Below are 10,301 nucleotides of genomic sequence, written 5' to 3'. Positions count from 1 at the left end.
GATGGAGAGTTGGTCTTTCAAGTCATATCGGGAAAGCCACTCCTCAGGGGAGAGGCCGGTCGCATCTGCTCGCAGGTCCAGGGCCTAGATGGCGGTCAGCAGGGCCTTCTTGCGTTCATGGAGATCAAGCCCCGGGTTGGCGCCCCATCCCTTCATGAACTATCGGCCACGCTTGGCACAGAACTGCCACGAGTCAATGGCCGAGGGGGACGGGGATGGCGGTGGGCACAAGCCTCCACCTAGCGAGCGTCGACGGCCGCCACGAAACCAGTTTGGGACAACCAAAATGTCTCAAGCCAAAAGCGCGGGGGGGGGGATCGGTGGTCGCTTGTCGGCGGAGGACAGGAGGAGGGGCACGTGGTCGGAGCCGATCCGGGTGATGGCCCGGAGGGAGGCTAGGGAGCAGCTGAGGTCCCATTCTGGAGAGACTGGGACTCGGTCCAAGACGGGCGGGGACGCCTGGCGATTGGTCCAAGTAAATCTGGCACCAATCCTATCTATCTCATGAAGACCAAGATCAGCAATGCAGTCATTAAACATTTGCATACGCGCAAAGTTGACACGTGAATTTCTCTTGTCTTCCGCGAATCGGGGGAGGTTAAAATCGCCCCCGACCACCACCGAAAGAGAGGCGGCCGAAACCTTCCAGTGGAGCTCATCAAGGAAGGAGGCAGACCGACTATGGTTAGTGGGGCCATAAACGATGATAACCTCCCACTTGAAGTTAAGGGCATGTTCATAAAGTTCCATGCTAACAAAAAATTGGCCCTGGTCCATACTACCCACCTCGAAGGTGGCATCCTTCACTCCTAAAATGATGCCACCAGAATGGCTGGTACTCCCACTAGAAGGGAGCCAATGCCAAGCAAAAAGGTGGGAGCTGAGCCTATCGAGCTCCGGAAGAGAGAATTCCGTAAGCATGGTTTCCTGGATGGCGATTATGTCAATGTGCTCAACGCGCATGTATTCGATGAGTTGGCGGCGTCGACCATCATGACCGAAGCCGCGAATGTTCCAGAAGAGGGCACGCATTAAGGAGCCATTGGGGAGCTGCTTGACCCCAGAACACTAGACGCGCTTTGGGCGCGGAGAGGGGCGGTCCAAGAACAAGTGCGGCCCCGGAGCACAGCCTCTCCAAGCGGAAGGAGACCCCCAGCTCTCCAAGGCTGAGCCGGAGTGGCTATCTCCGTAGAAGGTTGGGGGTGGGAGGAGTGAGCAGAGCCGCGCGGGCTTTCGCCAGTCTACCGTCAAGAATCTCGTGCGCACGGATGGCCTTGATCTGGACTAAGGGGGAAGCGGCCTCTCCCCTGAAGATGATCGTGGAATCAGTCGCAACCTTCGCTAGGTGACCAAGAGGAACCGAATCGAGAGTAGAAAATGAGCAAGTAGTCGCAGAGGGTGTGACGGCGGGGGTACCTGGCTCCAGATTCCGGGCCACGGCCTGGAGCTCTGCCTGCTCGGTGATGGGTGGAGCCGGGCTGCCATCTGGCCAGGCAGCGTCGAGCCAAACGCTACGGCAGGAGGTCATCACCAGGGAGGAGGAAGACTGGCCGCGGCGGGAGTAAGGCGCGGACCGCGGAGGGGGAGGCTGGGAGGCCACCAGGGTGGTCACCTGGGTCTCCCCATCCGTGCCAGGGTCCGCCACGGAGGGGGGCTGGAGCACCAGCCCGGTGCAGCCGGGGAGCAGGGTGAAGGGAGCGTAGACGGCGGTGCAGGGTCGGAGGAGAGGTGCGACGGAGCCACCAACGGTAGCGTCGATGGGAGAGGGACAGCTGCCGGAGGTGGAAGGTCACCCGCGGGGGCAGCCGCAGGAGGGGACGCGTTCGGAGGAGGGGCCGAAGCTACCCCAGGCAATGCGACGGTGAGAGAGGTCGGGAGGGACACACCCATGGTGGGACCCGTCATGCCCGGGAGGAAGGTCGGCACAACTCCCAAGGCCAGCCCGACGGAGGGGGCCGCGAGGGAGCGTGGAGAGGAGGCCGGGCAAACGACCAAGCCGACGCTAGAAGTGTCACTCTCCTCCGAGGGCTCGGCCACCTGGTCAGTTGGGGTGTCCGGGGAGGTGGCGGGGAAGACCGGAGGATGAGCGCGGCCTGGCGACCGCGGCCCCAGCGGCCGGAGGTGAGGCGAGGGAGATGGAGAGTGGGAGGGCGAGTCCTCCGATCCCCCCTCCTCCTCCGACCGGTGGGAGCGGGGGTGGTGGCGGCCGTGGTAGTCTTCGTCCGTCTCTGGGTTGCCATTGGGCGGGCCATCGTCGGAGAAGCGGGATGGCCGGCATGGTTGGGGGGCTCCGGGGAAATCCAGAGGTCAAAGCCCTGGTCGTTGAAGAACACTCGAATGGTGGCGCGGAGCTTGGAGGAGTCCAGGCACTTGACCTTGACCCGGACCTCCTCCTCCTTGCGGAGAGTGAGCTCGTCAACCACCACCACCTTGCCCAGGATCCGGGACATCTGGCAGATGAGAGGCTCAGACCAGGCGATGTTGGGGAGACCGGCCACGAGGATCCAGGCGGTATCCAGGACGGACACCGCCTTCGCTCGAGGATTGGCTCGGTGATGTCGATGACAAGCTAGTTGAGGGCGAGGGTGATCTGGCCACTATGGGTGGCGTAACCATGGTTGATGGCGTTAGGGAAGATCACTGTGAAGATGTTGCCAGCGGTAGGTGTGACCACCCAATCCCACTGACGGCGATAGAGGTGGTTGAGCTCGGCCTCAATCATCTCAGGGGAGGCCACCCCATCGACCACAGTGACGATTGCCTAAAGCGAGGGGGTGGGAGGAGGAATGTCGGGACCTCGAGGTGGAAGAAGCCCAGACCCTCGATGCCATGGCCGTACATCATGAGCTCAGAGGTCACCGGTCTATCCGGACACAAGAGTGGGGTGGCCCGGATCCTTGCAGAGGTAGCAGGACTGGGGATTGACGCAGTTGACTTGCGAGTGGCCCGCCACCCCGTAGTTGAAGCAAGGGGGGAGACCAAAGACGAGACCCGGAGCGGTAGAGGAGCCCAGGGCAAGCGAGGGGAGCACAGCCTGGTTGCCCCGGCCCTGGCCGCGACGCTTCTTCTTCTTGGCCGGACCTTGGCGGCCACAAGACGGGCCGCCACCCGGGGATGTAGAGCAGGCCGGGGCCAAAGGAGCAGCCGTGTGGGGCGGCACGTATTTCCGGGTCGAAGGAGCGGGTGGCGGAGCTTGAGGACAGGGCGAAGGGGGGCGAGCCGTGTGGGTCGGGGATGGGGAACGGCCGTGGCGAGGGGCAAGGGAAGGGGAGCGGCACCGGGGGCGCCAGTCACCCGACCCAGCCGGGAGGGGGGAGCAAGACCGGCCCCGGCGGTCGTGGCGGTCCGTTGAGCGCCGGTCATCCTGGCAGCTGTCACGGAGCTCACGAAGCTCGCGCCGGAGCTCATCTTCACGGCGAAGAGCATCCGGAGATGGGCGGGGAGGGTCGCGACGGCCCTCGACACGTCTTTTGCGCCGGGCCTCGTCGTCATCCCATTCGCAAGGCATGGCTGGCCACAGCAAGGGAGGAGGGGGTGCGGCAGCGTCGAGCGGTCGGGCGGGAGGAGGAAGCACCGGTTCGGCCTAGAGAGCGGGGGAGGGGCTGGACGGGGTCGGGGTGGCGGTGCGGATGGAGGATGGAGCACTGCGGAGGCCGTGCGGTAGCCAAATCGATGGCACGGGCATGGGGGGCCTAGGGCACGGGAACGGCCCAGCCGTAGCAGGCCGATCCGGCCCAGGCGAGAAGGGCCCAACCGGCGCCATGGGCTGCTGGGCCGGGCAACGGCCCAGGATGCCACGCTCCAGCGGTGCGCGACCTAGGGGAGGGGCGGGATCGACACCCGTAGGGTTTCCCCATGCCGGGCGGGATCCGCCATAGCCGCCACCGTCGGCAGGGCACCGCCCAAGGTGGCAGGCCAGGATCGTGGGAGGGATTGAGGCGCGTGGAAACGGAGGGAGGAGGACCCAAACGTTGCGATGAACAGTTGGAAAGGGGACGATCGTGCAATGGGAGCCGACACGGCGGAGGACGGGCGAGCCGACGGCGATGATAGGGCCAGCGGAGAGCAGAGCCCGGCCACCGGCCGACGCCACGACACGCGGGCCCGTCCCAGGTCGGAGTGACCAACCACTCCCCAAGCCCGGTTGCAGCGGCGGCACGCAGCACCGCCCCGCAAGGAGGGGCCTTGCAACCCAGCAGCCTGAGCGAAGCTCGAAGGCAGCAGCGGCGGCTGCTGCAGCCGCGAGCCGGTGGCAGAACCCCGCACACGGGGGGCTGAGCCACCGGCCACGGTAGGTCATGCCCAGCGGCGGGGAGCCGGGGAGCAGGGGAAGGGGCATGGCGGAGGGGGAAGCGGCATCATCGGCGACAAGGTCCGCCCACCGGACCCTAACCGCACCAGCAGGGGTGGGCGAAGGGGGCGCAGGCGAGGCTGGCACGACCGGAGCGGGCGCTGTAGGCGGCGGGGGGAGGGGCGGGGTCTCCGGCACAGAGCATAGGGAGGCGGGTGCGGCGGTGGCGGCACACGCCGTGGGAGGGCGCGAGTCGCCCGCACCATCGTCAGAGCCTTCCATAGTTCCTCTTAATACTCATTAACCAAGACATGTTTTGCCCAACAAAAAACCAAGACATGTGTTGACCATGTGATCAGACTAAGAGGTGGGATCAATGCCTCCTCATCAAAGAGGAAAGGGTTTCATGGCTCATGTTTAGGTCAGAGGTTCTATTTTAAACTATGTTTTGGAAATAAGACCGCCATGAGGCAACAAGCAAACAATTAGGTTGAAGCAGACATATAATTGTTGGCAACAAAGGTAGTGATGATGAGGCCCAATGAATAATGTCTAGTGATACCGGTGAGAAAGGTTAATGCTTCCGTATATGGCAATGGTAGCCATCGGAGAAGTCGGGTGTGTTAAATAGGTCTAACGTGATATGTACATGTATTTGTATGTATGTAACTTGTATGTGCTGGTAATTATATATAGAAGGATGTGGAGAGGCTTTGTACCACGGGAATCCCTAAACCTATTCTTTTAACTTGGTAACAGAGCCTACCTAGCCGCCTCCACCACCTCTCCCTCCGTCGCCGCAGGGCCATCTCGCTGCCGTCGTGATGTCGACTTCCACCACTTCCGCGCTCACCCTCATTGTCTCCGCCCCAGTCATCGCTCCACCCTTGGCGTCAGCACCCATCCCCGTCGTTCCACCCATCGCGGTCTCTCTGGATCACAGCAACTTCATGTCGTAGAGGGCTCCCACCCTCCCCAACTTCACCGGCGTGCGCCTCCACAGCTTCCTCAATGGCTTGGCGAAGGCGCTGGCCCCGACCATGACGACAGGCATCGGTGATGCCGCTCAGATCGTCTCCAACCCCGAGTACGAGTAGTGGTGGACTCTAGATCAGAAGGTCCTCGAGCATCTCCTCGGTTCAATGCACGTGGAGATCTCCTCGCAGCTGATCAGCTGCAAGACAGCTGTCGCGGCATGGGCAGCCGTGCACACCATGTTCGCCGCCGAGAACACTGCCGGCTTTCGTAATCTCCGGCATCAGATCCAGATGTTGAGGAAAGGAGACAAGCCCGCCCCCGAGTACATGCAGAAGGTCAAGGCGCTCGCTGATGCCATGGCCGCTGATACATCTCCAACGTATCTATAATTTTTGATTGCTCCATGCTATTATATTATCTATTTTGGATGTTAATGGGCTTTATTTTACACTTTTATATCATTTTTGGGACTAACCTACTAACCGGAGGCCCAGCCCAAATTGCTGTTTTTTGCCTATTTTAGGGTTTCGAAGAAAAGGAATATCAAACGGAGTCCAAATGGAATGAAACCTTCGGGAACGTGATTTTCTCAACAAACGTGATCCAGGAGACTTGGAGTGGCCGTCAAGAAACAAGGGAGGAAGGCACGAGGCAGGGGGCGCACCTACCCCCCCCCCTGGGCGCGCCCTCCACCCTCGTGAGACCTCTATTGCTCCACCGACGTACTTCTTCCTCCTATATATATCCACGTACCCCCCAAACATCCAGGAGCACCACAAAAACCTAATTCCACCGCCACAACCTTCTGTACTCGAGAGATCCCATCTCGGAGCCTTTTCTAGAGCTCCGCCGGAGGGGGCATTGATCACGGAGGGCCTCTGCATCAACTCCATGGCCTCTCCGGTGATGCGTGAGTAGTTTACTTCAGACCTACGGGTCCATAGTTATTAGCTAGATGGCTTCTTCTCTCTCTTTGGATCTCAATACAAAGTTCTCCTCGATCTTCTTGGAGATCTATTCGATGTAATCTTCTTTTGCGGTGTGTTTGTCGAGATCCGATGAATTGTGGGTTTATGATCCAGATAACTATGAACAATATTTGATTCTCCTCTGAATTCTTTTATGTATGATTGGTTTATCTTTGCAAGTCTCTTTGAATTATCAGTTTGGTTTGGCCTACTAGATTGATCCATCTTGCAATGGGAGAAGTGCTTAGCTTTGGGTTCAATCTTGCGGTGTTCGATCCCAGTGACAGAAAGGGAACCGACACGTATTGTATTGTTGCCATCGAGGATAAAAAGATGGGGTTTATATCATATTGCATGAGTTTATCCATCTACATCATGTCATCTTCCTTAAAGCATTACTCCGTTCTTATGAACTTAATACTCTAGATGCATGTTGGATAGCGGTCGATGTGTGGAGTAATAGTAGTAGATGCAGAATCGTTTTTGTCTACTTGTCTCAGACATGATGCCTATATACATGATCATACATAGATATTCTCATAATTATTCGTTTTTCTATCAATTGCTCGACAGTAATTCGTTTACCCACCGTAGTACTTATACTCTTGAGAGAAGCCACTAGTGAAACCTATGGCCCCCGGGTCTATCTTCCATCATATTAATCTTCCAATACTTAGTTATTTCCTTTGCCATTTATTTTACTTTGCATCTTTATTTCTATTTATCATAAAAATACCAAAAATATTATCTTATCATATCTATCAGATCTCACTCTCATAACTGACCGAGAAGGGCTTGACAACCCCTTTATTGCATTGGTTGTGAGGTTCTTATTTGTTTGTGTAGGTGCGTGGGACCTGAGCGTGATCTCCTACTGGATTGATACCTTGGTTCTCAAAAACTGAGGGAAATACTTACGCTACTTTGCTGCATCACCCTTTCCTCTTCAAGGGAAAACCAACACAGTGCTCAAGAGGTAGCAAGAAGGATTTCTGGCGCCATTGCCAGGGAGATTCGCGCCAAGTCAAGTCAAGATTTGACTCCCACAACGAGTCATTTCTGGCGTCGTTACCAAGTCAAAACATATCAAGTACCCATCACAAACTCTTATCCCTTGCATTACATTATTTGCCATTTGCCTCTCGTTTTACTCTCCCCCACTTCACCCTTACCGTTTTATTCACCCTCTCTTTCCATCCGCCTCTTTTTCCTTCCTACCTTATGTGTGCTTGTTCTTTTTGCAATCTATTGCCATCATGTTTGAAACTGGGGAGGTTATCGTTGATAAGGATAACAATATGGGAAATTTTGATGCTTTTGATGACCCTCCTGAAAATCCTACTATTTTACACACTAAAAAGTTTGGGATTGGTAGCAGTAATATTATTGGGAAGGGAATTATCCAAGATTTCTTTACTTGTGTCGGTGCTTTGCCTTCTATGGGTAGTTCTATTATTCATAAAACTATAGTCTTGCGGACGCTATCGCCATGCTTGTAGTTGAACTTGAAAGGCAATTTATGCACATCCATCCTTGCATATAAAGGATTTTCCTAGAATTTTCTAATATTGAGCATTCTTCTGTTAAGCGTGCCGCTACTATCTTTTTGGCTCATGAGTTCATATTTATAATAAAAGAGGCCAAAGAAATCTTTGCGCACTATAGGATGGACGCTGGCCGTCCTCCCATAGAAGCAATCCTCTTTGATCAAGAGGAAACAATGTGTTTTCAATCTTTAGACTATGTTGCTTTTAATGAGAACCTTAGAAAAAAGGTCCCTGCCAATGTCCTAGTTGATAGAATTTCCGAACTTAATAATGATTTTGCTATTCGAAATAATGAGCTAGGATATTCTCTCGAGTATAGGCTCACGAAGTTTTGTCAAAAGAATGCTTATAATGATGAATTGGTTGTGCAATATGAAGGGCCAAAGGAAGAACCTATACCTCCCAAAATTGATCTTGGGGACTTCTGTCCCATTAAATTTAGACCTTTTGATTACTTTTGCTTGCCTCGAAGAAAACTTGCTGCTGAACATAGAGAATATGAAATGAGTTTTCTTGATTTATCCTATTATTATGGCAATACCTAGATCTATCTTCGCTTTTATGCCTAGATAGGGGCGTTAAACGATAGCGCTTGTTGGGAGGCAACCCAAATTTATTTTTATTCCTTCTTTTTACTCCTGTTTAGTAATAAATAATTTATCTAGCCTCTGTTTTGGTTGTGTTTTTTGTGTTTAATTAGTGTTTGTGCCAAGTAGAACCGTTGGGAAGACTTGGGGAAAGCCTTTTTGATCTTGCTGTAGAAAACAGAAACTTTAGCGCTCAAGAGAATTGCTGCCATTTTTATTTGGAAGGTGATATTTAGTTAATTCTTTTTGAAGATGATTAATAGATAAATTACTCATGTCCAGAAATTTATTTTAGAAATTTTGTGGTTCCAGAACTTGCGTTAGCTACAGATTACTACAGACTGTTCTGTTTTTAACAGATTCTGTTTTTCTTGTGTTGTTTGCTTATTTTGATGAATCTATGGCTAGTAAAAGAGTTTATAAACCATAGAGAAGTTGGAATACAGTAGGTATAACACCAATATAAATAAAGAATGAGTTCATTACAGTACCTTGAAGTAGTGTTTTGTTTTCTTTCGCTAACGGAGCTCACGAGATTTTCTATTTTGAGTTTTGTGTTGCGAAGTTTTCAAGTTTTGGGTAAAGATTTGATGGATTATGGAACAAAGAGTGGCAAGAACCTAAGCTTAGGGATGCCCATTGCACCCCAAGGTAAAATTCAAGGACACCAAAAAGCCTAAGCTTGGGGATGCCCCGGAAGGCATCCCCTCTTTCGTCTTCGTCTATCAGTAACTTTACTTGGAGCTATATTTTATTCACCACATGATATGTGTTTTGCTTGGAGTGTCTTGTATAATTTGAGTCTTTGATTTTTAGTTTACCACAATCATCCTTGCTGTACACACCTTTTGAGAGAGACTCACATGATTTGAAATTTATTAGAATACTCTATGTGATTCACTTATATCTTTTGAGCTATATAGTTTTTGCTCTAGTGCTTCACTTATATCTTTTAGAGCACGGTGGTGGATTTGTTTTATAGAAACTATTGTTCTCTAATGCTTCACTTATATTATTTTGAGAGTCCTTTAGAACAACATGCCAATAATAAAAACTTTCATATAAGTGCATTGAATACTATGAGAAGTTTGATACTTGATAATTGTTTTGAGATATGGAGATGGTGATATTAGAGTCATGCTAGTTGAGTAGTTGTGAATTTGAGAAATACTTGTGTTGAAGTTTGTGATTCCCGTAGCATGCATATATGGTGAACCATTATGTGATGAAGTCGGAGCATGATTTATTTATTGATTGTCTTCCTTATGAGTGGCTGTCGGGGACGAGCGATGGTCTTTTCCTACCAATCTATCCCCCTAGAAGCATGCGTGTAATACTTTGTTTCGATAACTAATAGATTTTTGCAATAATTATGTGAGTTCTTTATGACTAATGTTGAGTCCATGGATTATACGCAGTCTCACCCTTCCACCATTCCTAGCCTCTCTAGTATTGCGCAACTTTCGCCGGTACCATAAACCCACCATATACCTTCCTCAAAACAGCCACCATACCTACCTATTATGGCATTTCCATAGTCATTCCGAGATATATTGCCATGCAACTTTCCACCGTTCCATTATTATGACACGCTTCATCATTGTCATATTGCTTGCATGATCATGTAGTTGACATCGTATTTGTGGAAAATCCACCGTTCATAACTCTTTCATACATGTCACTCATGCATCATTGCACATCCCGGTACACTGCCGGAGGCATTCATATAGAGTCATATTTTGTTCTAAGTATTGAGTTGTAGTTCTTGAGTTGTAAGTAAATAAAGCGTGATGATCATCATTATTAGAGCATTGTCCCAAGTGAGGAAAGGATTATGGAGACTATGATTCCCCCACAAGTCGGGATGAGACTCTGGATGAAAAAAAAATAGAAAAAGAGAAAAGAGAAAGGCCGTAAAAAAGGAAGGCCC

At 52.0% G+C, this 10,301-nt stretch overlaps 1 pseudogene; it reads right to left on the bottom strand.

Annotated features, from left to right (window-relative positions):
- Positions 1 to 1,031: 1,031 nt before the first annotated feature.
- On the bottom strand, positions 1,032 to 3,508 carry LOC147990298 (uncharacterized; annotated as a pseudogene).
- Positions 3,509 to 10,301: the final 6,793 nt, after the last annotated feature.

The sequence above is a fragment of the Triticum urartu genome, chromosome 1A (assembly GCF_056163025.1).
Source record: "Triticum urartu cultivar PI428250 chromosome 1A, HENAU_Tu73, whole genome shotgun sequence".
Taxonomy (NCBI): Eukaryota; Viridiplantae; Streptophyta; class Magnoliopsida; order Poales; family Poaceae; genus Triticum; species Triticum urartu.
The sequence above is the reverse complement of the archived record's forward strand: the minus strand, read 5'-3'. Positions and strand labels throughout refer to the sequence as shown.